This window comes from Setaria viridis, chromosome 8 (assembly GCF_005286985.2).
Source record: "Setaria viridis chromosome 8, Setaria_viridis_v4.0, whole genome shotgun sequence".
In the NCBI taxonomy this organism is placed as follows: Eukaryota; Viridiplantae; Streptophyta; class Magnoliopsida; order Poales; family Poaceae; genus Setaria; species Setaria viridis.
The window spans coordinates 26,109,694-26,120,198 of record NC_048270.2 but is presented as its reverse complement, the minus strand read 5'-3'; the positions used below and the strand labels follow the sequence as shown (position 1 = coordinate 26,120,198).

General features: G+C 40.7%; 2 long non-coding RNA genes across 2 annotated transcripts; both read right to left on the bottom strand.

The window, feature by feature from the left end:
• Positions 1–870: 870 nt before the first annotated feature.
• Positions 871–2,332, bottom strand: LOC117833907 (uncharacterized). The gene is made up of 2 exons (XR_004635590.2): positions 2,149–2,332; positions 871–2,009 (listed from the first exon to the last, which is right to left on the bottom strand). It is a non-coding gene; the product is annotated as an uncharacterized lncRNA (long non-coding RNA).
• Positions 2,333–4,860: 2,528 nt separating this feature from the next.
• Positions 4,861–9,345, bottom strand: LOC140220164 (uncharacterized). The gene is made up of 3 exons (XR_011896281.1): positions 8,990–9,345; positions 6,076–6,238; positions 4,861–5,088 (listed from the first exon to the last, which is right to left on the bottom strand). It is a non-coding gene; the product is annotated as an uncharacterized lncRNA (long non-coding RNA).
• Positions 9,346–10,505: the final 1,160 nt, after the last annotated feature.

Sequence of the window (10,505 nt, the reverse complement as noted above, 5' to 3'; positions counted from 1 at the left end):
TGAATTCAACGCGTCTTGACATAGCCTCCCTCTGTTTATTTGTCTAGAAATGGAGTACTCACTCTCCTAATCTAGATCTATTGCTTAAGCACACTCCTAGCCTTGAATCTAAATAAAGCTAAGTGATTATACTATGAAGTTCGTGTTGAAATATTCAGCAACTTAGCTATTTATAGGCCTTGGGACAATTCCCAATTTTACCCCTAGACTACACTTAGGGTCCAAGCCTGCCTAGGGTTAAAATTGTGTAGATAATTTCCATTAATCTGAACGACCCAATTTTTTTCAGCTTCCTTTTGTCTCAACGCAAGATCCACGATCTTCATTCATGATCACCGATCCACCGACCCTGGTTCTGAGGGTTGATTTGTTTGGTAGCGGTAGCTTTGCTAGCGGATCTTGGGCATCTATGATAACACAAGAGCACAAGGGACATGAGACTTAGACATGTTCCGACCTCCTGGAGGAGTAAAACCCTACGTCTTGTATCCAGTTGGATTGTATTGCATGGTGTGTATAGCACCATAGTTATGAGATCCGTTTGAAGGGGTCCCTGACCGCCTTATATAGTCTTGGGGCAGGGTTGTAGGTAGGTTACAAAGTCTCAGTCAGACCCGAGACATGAGAGTCCAGCTTAGATTACAACAATAAGGTTTCCTTATCTTGTTTGGTTAGTTTCTATCCTGAGCTGCATAGATCAGGATGTCTTGCTGTCCACACTATCCTGTACTATGGGCCACCTTCTAGAACCATCTATTATGCCCACATCTAGCAGGGACAAGGCTGGTGTCACACCCGATTTTATAACCAAAATTGAAAGCCAATCACATGTATGCTAGGATCAGTTAACTCACACATGCGATACTCCAATAGTGAATCATAGCAAATGTTATTACATAATCGATAGACTGGATTACAAAATGACCCGGGGTCTAGGAAAAAGTACATATATAAATCATGGTCTTTAGCAGAACGGGTCTTCATCTCCACATGCAGCTGAACGAGGGCACACCAGCCTAGAACGAAGCATCTGGATCGAAGTCGTCATCTTTGGTGAACTCAACTCGTCGGAGGGGGGATAGGAGGGGGACAAACGAGGGGTGAGTACAACGAATTGTACTACGCAAGTGTAGTAAAATTATGACATAAGGCTTGAATAGGAGGGTTTTTGGGTTAACACGCGCTCAAGCAACATAGTCTTTAATTTTTGTCCTAAGTCCTTAGCACCTATTTACTAGATTTCACCTTCTCCTTGAGAACAACCCATCCTCAGAAATCCATCCGAGCTGACAACAAACGAAACCTCAGAAATCCATCCGAGCAAACCACCATCAGCCAACCATCTCGAGCTCCACTAATCCCGAAGAAGTCCAAGCCGCTCTTGACCGTGAGCACGGCTGATATATCAGTTTACACCATACAGAGGTTGGACACTTTTACCTACAAGTCGTGTTTCCCATTACGCCTAACACTTCCTTAGGTGATTAGCCGAGGTCACGCTACAAGGTCTTTACAAAGCTAGTACTCCTATTTTGTCAGCATCTCGTGGTTGCACTGTTAAGCCGAGTTACAGGCTTTGAGAACCGATCCTTGAAATTTGAGGTAGGAATCTAGCAACAACCCAGAAAATCAAATCAAAACCATCGAATCATCATACCACTCTTTCGTCCTGCTCAGATTCTCCATCCCATTATTATCACGAGGTTTCCAACCTCCTCAATTTCATCTCCAGATTATATAAAATTGCTTTTATTAACCCAACCCAACTTAGACAACAAGCTAAGCATGATACTACCAAACCAAATCCTGTCTTCAAGGAAGATATTGAAGTTCTAGTAAACCCTAACATGGGATTCAAATTAATGACTCGACATGCAACTAATGCTCTAACTATTATAATTAAAATAAAATAAATTAGGTTCTGGTTATGGTAAGGACACTTGCCTCCAATGGTTCACTGCTAAGAATCTCGAATTCTTACTCCCTAGAGTTCACCCAACGCTCGTCTTCTAGCCACAACAAGCATCCAACCGAACCGAGACATGCAAGCAATACGAAAAGAAATAAAAACAATACATCAGTCCTAAAAATAGTTTACGAAACACCTACGATGAGATACTACCGTAGTCGTCGCTCTGCTGCGACTACCTGAGGCAGTGCTGGCAAAAGCTTCCATGCATCTTGCTCTGGTCTTGGCGCAGAACGAGACAGGACGCGGTGCAGGGTCTTCCTTGGCGATCGTTTGCTCCCGTGCGAACAGAATGCAGTGACAGGGACAGCTTCTTCACGGAGGTTCACGGTGACCTTGTGGTGGCACTAGACGGAGTGGAAGGCGAGGTTCTGTGTAAGGGTGTTGGAATGAGCGAGACTCTGTTTATATAGGCGTGGACAGGGAGCAGAAGGGTCAAGCGGAGAGATAAACAGCTGGCTTTAGTGGAGCTTGCGTTAGTGCCTCTAGGGAAGATGATTAGTACCTCTGGTTGTACGAATTGAACGACAAGTGAGTGGAGGTTCCGTTTTTGCTAGATAGTGGGCATCAGTGCTTGCGGAAGATGTACTGGCGTGCAGCACTAGCAGCAGGCGCCCATGGTTGCTATAGCTTGATTATTTGGGTGTAGGTAAGTATAAGAAAAGTAAAAGACTTGGATCGTCCAGGGAGAAAGAGATCAAGGTCAGCTCGGCTAGTGCAAAAATATTTATTAATAGAAAAGAAGCGGCACAGGTACATAACTAATTAAGAAGGGATTAAAAGAGTGATTATCTGAAAATTGGGTTGGCTAAACAAAGGGTAAAGAATTGATTGAGATTGATACACTCGATTTGGACCAAAGGAAAACTAATCGTATTTAAAACAGTTTGAATTTATTTTTCAAACAAAACACCATGCAAGGCAACATGAATGCAACAACCCACAACAATTAATTTAAAATTAGAAATTTTCAAATTTCTCTATCTAAATTGTTGACAATAAAAAAGGTTGGTAAATTTTATTAGAAATAATGAAATCATTTGAATATATTTAGTGTATCTATTCACAACCCAAAATAGAAATTTTAGGGTATGACAGCCGGCCCAGCTTTGGGTACCCTAGGGGTATATCGCCACACCATCGTCCGCCCCGGTTTTAAGGAGAAATCAGGAAACCGTTGATCTTTTCGGATGCTAGACACGTGTGCCCTCATTCATAGCCTTTAGTGCCCACTTCTTGACTTCAAAAGGCCACCCACTTTGAGTTGGTATACATCGTCTTAATCATCACTTCATGATTCTTGCGCTCTTGATGTGAGGGATGTGGATCCCCATGGGTCCAACTTCTCGCCCATCTTGGGCCCTCAGACAAAGCTACAACTTGCTCTGCTTTGCACTCAAACGACCAACAACAAGCCCTTGCACAATGTAGCCAAGTAGATAGTACCTTTTCCACTTTGTTTCATGTATAGTATGGATCACCCACGTCTCCACCACGTCAACTAATCAACCTGCTTCAAATTCAAAGACATATTAACATATGCATTGTTAAACACAACACAAGCCATGGTTAGGATCCACCATAATGACCATTACATTCGTGAGATTGTTCCTTAGCTTGTCAATTACTCATCACACAGGGTTGATCAGCATTGGTCTCTTAACCTCCCCCTTAATGAGTGCATTGATAACATTAAGAACAAAGTAACCAAGTTAAATAGAGAAAATAGTAAAAGAAATAAAGAACGAAAAAGAGGGTCTTATGCAAGTGACCAAAAACCGAATACAAGCACATGTTGAAGCCATCTTGACGATACGGTGCTGCAGCAGTTGAGAATGTCACGATGCCAAGATGACTGGGAAGACAAGTCTTGGTTGAGATCTAGAGCGGTCGCACAGAGTTCTTCCCACAAATCGCATCCGCTCGCTACCGATGAAGGATCACAAGGGCACGAAGGGTTTTGGAGACTTGACCTCTCAGATGCCATTGCATGCTGATGAACGGGATGGAGTAGAGACTTTGCGGCGATGTTGTAGAGAGAAGAGGCAAACCCTAAATCGTGATTATGAAGTGATTCTGAGGCAGCAAGATAGGGTAAAATCGATTAGGTTTCCATTTCTTACATGGTGGGCCAAAACACCACAAAACAAAGTCACAAAAGTAGGTCGTGTGCTCACACAAGTCCATAGACCGGATTTTGGTAGACCGTTCATGCAAGTGCCCCCCCCCCTGCCTTCACCTTGGTAAGCCAAGCCGGTAGGGCGAGCGAGTACATGCGTATGGTGTCCCTATTCTCTACACAAATGGCTTAACGGAATGGAGGGGACTTTCCTATTTAAGTTGCTCTCCCCCAGCTCTAGTAGCAACGTGGGAATAAATAGCTACATAATTCTTATAATTCTGTTACAGCTAGAACTGAATTGAACAATGTAGCCTGCACTACTACAAATCCATCATTGCCGTCGGTTCAAAAACCTCCATCATCGCTGCTTTTGGGGTGGGGTGGTGAAAAGTCGGCGGTGAAAATAAGTAGCAACATAATTCTACTAATCATTTTCACCGTCAGTTCGGGGCCCAAACCTGTGGTGATAATAATTTCAAAAACGCATTTTAAGCGAAATGGCAGAAAAATGTTTATACCCATGAAGGGCCACCACCACTCACAGCCCACCCATGACCTCTTGGTTTGCGCGAGCTTCTCTATTTTTTTGAACTGAAACTGTGGGGAAAATTGTGGCGGAACCGTCCAAATTAACCTGACTAAAATGCACTTAAGTTGCCTGACACGCGACCATGCACTTTAATCAAGCCAACTTGGTCGTCTGTCAAATTTCATCCGATAAACCACTTACTCAGGATCGAGAAGCATTGCTCACACGAACATGAGTGGATACAGAGATTACAACATTCTCATCATATTAACATAGTTCAACATTTTATTACATTAGAGTTTTTGAAATTCAGGCAGAGCTTGCAAGGTTGTAAACAATGAAGAAATAAAACAAGCGGAAGTTACATGGCGATACACAATACCATGGTGAAGCCGACCATGATATCAATGATTCCTATCCTTGCCGATCGAGGACGGGTCCCAAACAAGACAACACCAGCAACCACACCTGAAAAAAAAAGCCACAAGCAAGGCTGAGTATACTAATACTCAACAAGGCTTACCCGTTAGGTGGTTACTACTCCATCGACTCCTAGACATGCAAGGCTTTTTGACGGTGGGTTTATTTTTGCCAAAAGCGACTAAAGTTGATCCTTACTTTCAATATTTTAGCTTAGATTCTAAGTTCATTAACCAGTCTAAATTAGCAGCTTATACTAAGCAAGCATTGTTTCCAAGCGATTTAAAAGACAAGTATCAAGATTAACATCATCATATTCCATCTTTACTCAGTGCGGAATAGCGATCAAGCAGTCCCAAACTATGAGAGGCAGATGAATCGATTCGAATTTAACCATGCATGGCGAACCTAATCCCACGACATCCGTGCACCACGAAGGGTCGCTTTACTTGTCAGCCATCCCCATCGATCCCCATGCACGTGTCAGGGCCAAACTTCCCTTGGCATGCAATGCTCCACAGTCCCGGCCTCTTGCCGTACTGTGACCGCACTTGCACCCACATGATGCACCATACGAACCTTGTTCCAGGGACAACAGGAGTATAAGCCATGCCCCAGTTCAATCAGGTACTAGACTTCCCCATCCCATACTAGGTATGAGATTAGTACTTTCAAACACTTGATCACAAACACCGACACGTTTCAACCTTAGTCCATTTTCATTTAGACAAATGGGACAATCCACCGACCACCAAAACAGTTCACAAGACCCTGCCCCGCTAGTCGTCCTTATGGTTGTAACATAGGTAAACAAACAACTCCTATAACTCGCGAGTGACAGGAAATCACTCGAATTTTACCGTGTCCTATTAAGCATTGCATCTACATGACTTATCATGCTAGTGTTCAGATCAAAAGGGTACTAAGTTCATGCATCTAACGTTTCAGACAACGCCTAGTAACTTAAATGCACAATCATTATCAACATAAATCATTGCAGAAGTTTAGAAAACTAGGATATGCTCCGGGGCTTGCCTGAAATCCACACTAGGTTAGTGTTTGTTAGACGACACTCGCTTAGTGAGCATCTCCTATCTCGGCACTTGCTTAGTCCTTCCATCTTCGGGATAGGTCCACCATACACTGTCTTCGGGTTCGGTTCCATCATCACATCCTTCACGTGGTTTATCTAGCGTGTCTAGATGAGATGCAAGATGCAAGAACATGAATATGAAGAACGGTAAAATGAGATGCATCACACAAAAAGCATTCAAGGCAAATATAAGATCATGGAAGACATAGGCACTTAGAGTTATTTAACTATAAACTACACAACCTATCATAGAGGGATAGCAAGTACACTAGGCATGGCATACAAGTGAACTTAAGTCAAGCTATTGCAAGCAATTAACAATCAAGAGCTAATTAAGCCTAGCATCATACAAGAACTAGGGTGATGGTGCTTATCAACATGGCATACATAAGAGCATCACACAAGTAGTAAGTTGAAGGTGATCAAAGTATATTATATTTGTTTTTAAACTACTCATGCACAAGCAAGTCACACACCAACATCACTAAGGTTCTAGCAAGCTATGCAGCAAGATTATTTTGTAGCAACATGCATACATGACCATTTATTAGTTAAGTGCTTGACCAATATTATATAACACATTTATAAGATCCTCAGGTAGATCAATTTAACTGTAATAGTGATATGAGCTAACGAGCCAGCACACAAAGCAACATCAAGTTAAAGCTAATAACTTAAGCACATGCACAGAATCTGGACAGCAGCAAAGTAGTCACCCGTTTTAGCTATAACTAGAGATATAACCATCTGACAAAGGTGACCATAGACTTTCTGTAAATTTAAGGAAATTATCTAAAACTTTTTTATCAACACCAAAAGCTGATTCAACAAATAACAAGGTGAAAACACACCAATAAGCAGATCTGTACAAACAAGGACAGAAAACTGACATGCAACTTCAGATAGCAATAAGTTGAGTTCTAGTTTTCACAACAAGGTGGTTCTAGAATTTTTAGAAAGATTAACAAACCATGCACAACTTTGTTATAAACATCACAAGCTAAATCCAAAGTTAACTAGGTCAAACATCACAAAGAAGATATCTCTGTCTAGATTAGGACAGATTCTATCATTCCACTTCACAAGCTCATAACTGGAGATTTAGACTGCCAAAAGGGGTGACCTTTAACAATTTTGAAGGCTCATGAAAATCACTACACTTATTATATTATCTCCAAGATATGATTCAAAGCTTAGCTAAGTCAAACAACACAATCATTTGGACCTGTACAGAGAGCATGCAAAACCTGACAATGAACTTATAAAATCTATCGCTCCTAAACCATCAGGCTTATGGTCATGAAAATTTAACACAAGATATATTATGAAGTTACCTACAACTTTTGTATTCACCATATTTACAGAAAATATCATTTTGCATCACGAAAATATTGCCACAACAGAACTGCACTAGCAGCCATTTCAGCACACATACAACAAGGTTCTTCATTTAGTTTTTTTAACAAGGTAACACATGCATAAGTTAAACACATAGCTCACAACTACTATGGATATAGTTAATTAGCATTAGTTTTAGGTAACATGGAACACCCTAAAAACCTTAAGCAAGAATTAAAGCAAAGGTGAAGAACTTATATAAGCAGTTGTTATATTAACATGAGAGCATACATATGAGTTATATTCAAAGCTTAACCACTGCTTATCATAACTTAGCATCATATGTACCTCTTAAAAACAACTATTAAAAGCTTCACATGACTTAAGTATATGCATCTACTAGCAAACTTTCATTATCCAATTATATAGTAAACATATATATTAATTATAGGTGATGTGTCAAACATCTCATTTGGACCTAAGATTTTTATGGATGATAGATGTTATCAAAACAAGGCTACTGTACAAATTTCACATGCTCAGGTTTTATAATTTAATTGCTATGAAAAAGATAAATTGCTCTTGCAAGAAAGCATGTAAAAGCAAGATAATTCTAAAGATCATCATTTTCTATAAACACATAGCCATATAATATGTTATTATGATAGAACAACATCATACAAGGTAGTGGAACCACATTTCCCTTTTTTACACATACATATAAGTTATAACTTATTTAAAACCATTTATGAAGCAATAAACAAGTTAAATCAATAAGTCAATTTTACTGCATTAATGAATATGACATTTTTACCACAGCACACATATAGAATCAGTAGCCTAACATAAAAATTTCACAGCAATTGGAGCACCACAACTTTAGATATGAAAATGACAAGCAAAACAAGCTAAAAATTGCCTATTTATCAAGATTAAATCAAAACATGATAAAAACAGTACCCAACTAGAATGTTTAATATTTTTCTTAGCTATAGGGTATCATCACAAGACTAACACAACTAGAATCACAAATTTTGGACTTCTATAACTCAAAATATGCATCCGACCAACTTAAAAGGATTTCTAAAAGCACTTTGCAAGGATAAATAAAAACATCAGAAAATTTCTACTAACACATATCATATTATAACTCTACTGAATAGTTATTCTCACAAGGATTCCAAAACATCTTCATTTTCTATTTTATGATTTTTCTACAATTTACTAAGAATTTCCAAAGTTGTAGCCTTTTTAGATCTAGGAAAATAAAGAAAACTGAGGCAAACTTTCAATCTATCCCCCATGTCTACGGGTTAATCGCGTAAAAGTCCCTGGATTTCACCCATAACCCCCTACACTTCCTTCTTCTTCTCCAATGAGACCCCCCACGCACAACAGATCACACACACGGTACAAAAACGTCTAGGCCGGCCATGCCCTTGGACCGAAGGTGGAGGAAAGAGAAGGGGCGGCATGGGGGGGGGGGAGAGGGGCGGCACCTTGGGACCAGAGGCTCACCAGCAGGGGTAGGTAGGCAGCGAGGAGAGGAACGGCGCCCTCCTAGAGGTACCAAACCGGCGGATGGAGGTGCCCACCGTGGGGAGCTGCGCACGGTGAGGGAGAGAGCTCGGGAAGGGGCAAAACGGATGCGGGACGTCGAGTAGGTGCCATGGCTGCGAGGAATCGAGCCGGGAGCTCACCACGGTGATGAATTTGGCTGGCAAAGAATAGGGAACAATGGAGTTTGTGGTCTGTAATGGTGGATGAAGGAGAGGGGAACCGGTCTTTAAATAGGAGGGGAGCTGAGAGGATAAGCACGGGCGAGGTGACTCACCCCCGTGCACAAGGATTGGAGGGGAGGGAAGCCCCCATGGGCACCGGCCAGGTGGAGCTCGGCCCCTGTAGGCCAACGGCATGCGTTTGGTGACGTGAGGAAGGAGAAGAAGTGCTAACGCATGGGCCCACGGAGAAATAAAACATGCCAACTTTGACCCCTTAAACGACCTAGCTATCGGTATCCAAAAATTTGCCAAAAATACTCATTGGAAAGATAAAATCACCAAGAATGCAATGCCATAAGAATTAACCCAAAATATTTTATGGTTTGCACACAATCATCAAAACAAAACAGCTAAAGTTAAACTTTAAATGAATTTTTGGCACAAGAAAAGATCTCTAAAAAATTTGGTAAAAATATTTTAAAATCATTAAATGGTGTCTAGTATTTAAATAAAATATTTTGGAGCATATTTGTATGGAAGAAATTAGGGTTCATTCACAAATTTGATTTTTCACCAATAAAAGATGAATTTCTGGGCACTTAACAATGCATGGTCAAAACATTCATTTATGCACAAATGATGCTTATGACGGCCAACTATGCACAAAAAGATGTTCTTGGGGTTTAAATATGCATGATGATGCTCGTGATGCGTGTCGTGGTGAAGGTGTCATGTATAACATGTGTTTTCTCAGCAATTTGAATTAGGCAGTTGAATCTCCAAAAGTGAAGGTTCGAGAACAAAGTATGTTCTATAAGTTTCATAAAGGCCACTTATGATAAACTCGATGGGCTTGGAAGTTGGATGGTGGGATCTTTGGTAGAGCATCGGCCAAAGCTATTTTGGAATCGGATTTGAAATTTGGCTGATCCTCTGCTCAAAATTAGAAGAAGTGCTGTGAATGGAAGGTGTTCAACCTGAAAAGGCTACCACTAGTATATTGGTCAAGATTTAAGTTCTTATATAAAATTTATTTTTATTTGTTTCACAAGTGAGTCTCAACAGGAGGGAGTTTTTGGACCTTAACTCTCAGCAATTTGGAGTTAGCTTTGATTTTCTTCTTAATCACTTCAGTGATTCCCTAATTTAGTTGCTTAATTACTAGGGCTGTGGCCTACCCCCCTTTAACAGAATCTCGTCCCGAGATTTGGTGATGAAATGGAAGGTGGAAAATGGAGGAATAGCAAGGAATTTAGAAACAAAACCCCTGACAGCTTATCATTAATCAGATCCAACCATGGAGTTTTTTTTCT